This window comes from Thalassophryne amazonica, chromosome 20, assembly GCF_902500255.1.
Source record: "Thalassophryne amazonica chromosome 20, fThaAma1.1, whole genome shotgun sequence".
Lineage (NCBI taxonomy): Eukaryota > Metazoa > Chordata > Actinopteri > Batrachoidiformes > Batrachoididae > Thalassophryne > Thalassophryne amazonica.
In genome coordinates, this window is record NC_047122.1 from 4,097,317 (window position 1) to 4,103,316 (window position 6,000).

General features: G+C 43.9%; 1 protein-coding gene across 1 annotated transcript in view; it reads right to left on the reverse strand.

The window, feature by feature from the left end:
* LOC117502338 (transcriptional repressor p66-beta-like) overlaps positions 1–5,305 on the reverse strand; it is a 168,964-nt gene extending 163,659 nt beyond the window's left edge. The window contains exon 1 of the mRNA XM_034161379.1: positions 5,210–5,305. The gene's annotated coding sequence lies outside the window, so the exon portion shown is untranslated. The remainder of the gene's footprint in view (positions 1–5,209) is intronic.
* Positions 5,306–6,000: the final 695 nt, after the last annotated feature.

The following is a 6,000-nucleotide window of genomic DNA, read 5'->3' on the forward strand; positions in this document are numbered from 1 at the left end:
GTCCAAGCAGAAGACTGCCCTTCCCTGAGCCTGGTTCTGCTGGAGGTTTCTTCCTGTTAAAAGGGAGTTTTCCTTCCCACTGTCGCCAAGTGCTTGCTCATAGGGGGTCGTTTTGACCGTTGGGGTTTTTCTGTAATTATTGTATGGCTTTTGCCTTACAATATAAAGCGCCTTGGGGCAACTGTTTGTTGTGATTTGGCGCTATATAAATAAAATTGATTTGATTTGACTTATGGGTCTTCTGAAAACGCTGGGGAGAGATGGGAACCGCAGTCTGGCGTATTACAATACTGCAGCATGGCTCTTTGAAATTTGTCAGTGTTCATTGACCCATAGACTATATTGTCAGTTATCATACATTTGATAGTTTTGACTACCACCTCCGTCGACAGTTGCTGTGAGGGAATGCCACGGAGGAGAGGCGGTGTTGGACACACCAATCACTAAGGAAGCATTCTGTCGAGAGCACTGTCAACGCTGGACCACCAACAGATGACAATTCCTCCGCCACTGCACTAGGCTCACCTGGTGGAATGGCGACTGGGTGTGGTGTGTTTCTCTGGTAGCGTGGCGATTAAGCACCTGGAAGTTGACTGTGGGTCTGGGTTTGCCAGATTTCTTGGGGCACACAACCATCTGATGACACCATGTGAGAGATGTCGGACGTGGGGGTGGAGCCTGACATCGAGGGCAATCACAAAGTTGTCTTTAGTTAAGTGCATCACATGAAGTGGGCTCCGTATGAGTAGTGAGCGAGTGTGCCGCACCAACAGTGGGGAAACTGAAGGGGATGATTCGATTCCAAGAGTGACACAGGCCTTTTTGGATGGGAAGAATCTGTCAGTCGATGGTGTGATATAAACAAGCTGATGAGTAGTGCATGGATCGGCTGGGGAGGTGCCTGATATGCGGAGAGGTATAGCTCACAGTATGAATGAGATTTATTGTCATTGTCATCACAAATGCAACAACAATAAAATACGTTTACACTCCAATTACCTCAGACAAAATACAACAATTAATCCACAATTATTACTTGTTTACCGTAATAATGGCACACATCAAAATTAAAGACAACACATATACATTTGACATTGTTTATGTGCACTAAACTTGAAGCAGTCTGCCATTCGAATTGAGGCAAAGTGGGTGAGGGCCGCTGCAACATGAGTCGTGCCGCCGACAGCTTGGGAGGAGTGGCGTGAGCAGGGGCCGGGATGGGGTGCGTGGTGGGGGTGTAGCATGCTTACAGTCCTTGTGTGAGTCAGTTCTTTTTCTGTCTGTGTGAGAGTTAGAGAAGATAAGGGGCAGCCGAATGTTCACCAAGGCCGTAGACATTCTTCTGGAGGAAAACAATGGGGCATTTTGTCCTTCAGAGGCTGATAAGCCTGCCGTGTTTGTGGTTGAGCAGTGAAAAACACTTTTACAGTTTCACATGAACAAACCAGATCCCAAATTATGAATATTCCCCGGTCTCTGAAATCTTCCTCTGCAAAGTGCACATTTGCTCCGAGATGCCATCCAATTTGCGTCCAAGTTCAAGGGTTAACGCAGTCTGAGAATGCATCGCCTTGCCCAACTCATTAATCATGGCGGACAGGTGAGAGGTCGTGGTTCTGGTGGCAGCTGTCTTGCCAATTTTCTGGTAGGTCAGGGTAGCACATAAGCCAATAAGTACCAGCCCTCCTACTATGAAACCAAATATAAATAAACATCCTCCACAGAGAATGGCGCAAAGCATGCGACACGCCACATCTCCCAGGCGTCAAGAACAAAGCCCACAGGGTAGGTTCCATCTGGGCACGCAGGGTCCCCCGGCCCTGATCTTCTTGTAGAAAAAAATGGTGTCAATAGCGTTCAGAGACCAGCTGATCAATTCCATTGTTAATCCAATAAAGTTTGAAGAATTCACAGTCTGGTGAAGTAGGGACTTTGAAGGTTGGCGCATAGATAAGGAAGAGAGGAGGATATGCGTCCGCCCTCGCTGGAGTCCCAAGCTGCAAGTATGTTAACTGATTGGCTGTTGGCTGCAGATATCTTAATTGTAGTGTGGATCGGATGGATGTCAGCGCTGAACATCATTTCGTACCTCTGTTACTGGGCAGGGCCAGACTGCTCTGTCCGGTACCTGCGAGGGGTTTTTAATGAAACTGCATTGCTGTCGGACAGGACGTTTTGTCCGATGTGAGCAAAAATCAGTTATTTACAGTGTTTGTTACATGGAAAACAATACAAAAACACTTTTGTTTTTAGTGCCAAAAGAATTAGCAGCAGTAGTAGTACTATTAAGAGCAGTAGTACTACCAGCAGCAGCAGTAGTTGTACTAGTAGTAGTAGTACTCTTAGCAGTAGCAGTAGTTGTACTAGTAGTAGTAGTAGTACTACTACTACTCTTAGCAGTACTAGTAGTAGTAGTTGTACTAGTAGTAGTACTATTAACAGCAGCAGTAGTTGTACTAGTAGTAGTAATAGTACTATTAGCAGCAGTAGTACTATAAATAGTAGTAGTCGTAGTAGTAGTACTCTTAGCAGTACTACTAGCAGCAGCAGCAGTAGTAGTAGTACTCTTAGCAGCAGCAGTAGTAGTACTCTTAGCAGCAGTAGTACTATCAGCAGCAGTAATAGTACTATTAGCAGCAGTAGTACTATAAATAGTAGTAGTCGCAGTAGTAGTATTCTTAGCAGCAGTAGTAGTAGTAGCAGTAGTAGTACTGCTAAGAGTACTACTAGTAGTAGTAGCAATAGTAGTAGTAGTACTCTTAGCAGCAGTAGTACTAGTAGTAGTACTCTTAGCAGCAGTAGTACTATCAGCAGCAGTCACAGTAGTAGTAGTAGCAGTAGTACTGCTAAGAGTACTACTAGTAGTAGTACTCTTAGCAGTACTACTAGTAGTAGTAGCAGTAGTAGTAGCAGTAGTACTGCTAAGAGTACTACTAGTAGTAGTACTCTTAGCAGCAGCAGTAGTTGTACTAGTAGTAGTAGTACTATTAGCAGCAGCAGTAGTTGTACTAGTAGTAGTAGTAGTACTCTTAACAGCAGTACTATCAGCAGCAGTAATAGTACTATTAGCAGCAGTAGCACTATAAATAGTAGTAGTCGCAGTAGTAGTACTCTTAGTAGCAGTAGTTGTACTAGTAGTAGTACTACTATTAGCAGCAGTAGTAGTTGTACTCGTAGTAGTAGTAGTACTATTAGCAGCAGTAGTTGTACTAGTAGTAGTAGTACTCTTAGCAGCAGTAGTTCTTGTACTAGTAGTAGTAGTACTCTTAGCAGCAGTAGTACTATCAGCAGCAGTAATAGTACTATTAGCAGCAGTAGTAGTTGTAGTAGTACTCTTAGCAGTACTACTAGTAGTAGTAGCAGTAGAAGTAGTACTCTTAGCAGCAGCAGTAGTAGTAGTACTCTTAGCAGTAGTAGTACTCTTAGCAGCAGCAGCAGTAGTAGTACTCTTAGCAGTAGCAGCAGTAGTAGTACTCTTAGCAGCAGCAGTACTAGTAGTAGTACTCTTAGCAGCAGTAGTACTATCAGAAGCAGTACTCTTAGCAGCAGTAGTACTATCAGCAGCAGTAATAGTACTATTAGCAGTAGTACTATAAATATTAGTAGTAGTAGTACTCTTAGCAGCAGTAGTACTAGTAGTAGTACTCTTAGCAGCAGTAGTACTATCAGCAGCATTAATAGTACTATTAGTAGCAATAGTACTATAAATAGTAGTAGTACTCTTAGCAGTAGTAGTACTATCAGCAGCAGTAATAGTACTATTAGCAGTAGTACTATAAATAGTAGTAGTACTCTTTGCAGTAGTAGTACTAGTAGTAGTACTCTTAGCAGCAGTAGTACTATCAGCAGCAGTAGTACTAGTAGTAGTACTATTAGCAGCAGTAGTACTATCAGCAGCAGTAATAGTACTATTAGCAGCAGTAGTACTATAAATAGTAGTAGTAGTAGCACTCTTAGCAGTACTAGTAGTAGTAGTACTCTTAGCAGTAGTAGTAGTAGTACTACTAGTAGTAGTACTCTTAGTAGTAGTAGTACTATCAGCAGCAGTAATAGTACTCTTAGCAGCAGTAGTACTATAAGTAGCAGTAGTAGTAATAGTACTATTAGCAGCAGTAGTACTATAAGTAGTAGTAGTACTCTTAGCAGCAGTAGTACTATAAGTAGCAGTAGTAGTACTATCAGCAGCAGTAATAGTACTATTAGCAGTAGTACTATAAATAGTAGTAGTAGTACTCTTAGCAGTAGTAGTACTAGTAGTAGTACTCTTAGCAGCAGTAGTACTATCAGCAGCAGTAATAGTACTATTAGCAGCAGTAGTACTCTTAGCAGCACTAGTAGTAGTACTCTTAGCAGTAGTACTATCAGCAGCAGTAATAGTACTATTAGCAGCAGTAGTACTATAAATAGTAGTAATAGTACTATTAGCAGCAGTAGTACTATAAATAGTAGTAGTAATAGTACTATTAGCAGCAGTAATACTATAAGTAGTAGTAGTAGTAGTAGTACTCTTAGCAGCAGTAGTACTATAAGTAGCAGTAGTAGTACTATCAGCAGCAGTAATAGTACTATTAGCGGTAGTACTATAAATAGTAGTAGTAATAGTACTATTAGCAGCAGTAATACTATAAGTAGTAGTAGTAGTAGTAGTAGTACTCTTAGCAGCAGTAGTACTATAAGTAGCAGTAGTAGTACTATCAGCAGCAGTAATAGTACTATTAGCGGTAGTACTATAAATAGTAGTAGTAGTACTCTTAGCAGTAGTAGTACTAGTAGTAGTACTCTTAGCAGCAGTAGTACTGTAAGTAGTAGTAGTAGTCTTAGCAGCAGTAGTTGTGTGGCCCCTGCTCACTTTAAATGGCTGATGCTTTTCTGTGCGTCTCCATCCGCGGCCTCTTCACGCAGCCGCCTTCACTTGTAACACTCCGCTGCTCCGAGGATCTGTATTTTCCACAGACCCGCTCAACCCCAGAGACCGTGGACCAAACAAAGACTCGTCGCGGTACCGTGGTCCCGGACTCGCACACACAGCGAAGCCGGCCACGGTCCAAACCCATGGGTCTGGTTCTGTCACTGTGCATCAATGAGCAGCTAGCAACTCTATTGTCTGTCGGAACAGCGGCACGTCGCCCAACACACTCCGAAAGTAGACGCGGCGCTGACGCGGCCGCGGCCCGATCCGGGCCTCCCGCCCCTCCACGGACTCACCTACGTCTCCGTCGGCCTCAGTGTGTCCACTCTCCCGGTTGACGGTCCAGTCCCGTAGCGCCGCTGCAGCTCCTCACCACCAGTCCCCGGCACCGGCAGGCAGCACTGAGCCGCTCATTGGGCCTCAGCGGACGGTCACCCCGTCAGCGCAGGCAGGCTCGCCGCCCATTGGTCCGCCTTCTCGCCGTGAGCCCTCTCAGGCGGTGATTGGCTGGTTTTCTCCCGTTGCATACAGAGAACTGATTGGTTGTTGCCTGAGCCACATCGGTATCTGATTGGTCAGCAGATGACTGAGTCTGGCGAATGTTAATCTGTGCTGAAGGAGTTATATTGTGAAAAAGTTTTTCACATTTTAAAGTTAATAAAATACTGCTGTCTGTACAGGTCCTGATGGCAGCGTTTGGTTTAGAGTCGAGCAGTGATGATCCTGAAAATAAATCCTGAGTTTGAAACATCGATTTTTATTTAATCCGCTAGGTGGCGCGCGCAGCCTGTGGGCTGTTGCCGGGCAGCCGCCATCTTTCTTAGCGTCATTACGCGTCGTCAGGACCAGTGGAAAGAAAACTCAAAAAAGTCACATATCTGTTCCATCTTCATAATAAAGTAGCTGATCGTAATTAGTTCAAGTCTTCAGGCAGGTGAATGAGCTCATTATTGAGATCACCTGTTTTAGAAGTAACACATGGTGGGACGTTTCCACCTCTGGTCCTCAGGCATTAGATTCAACAGAAATCCATGATTTAGTGACTTCAACTTGGGTTAAAGTCATCTGAAAATGCTGTTTTGTACAGTGTT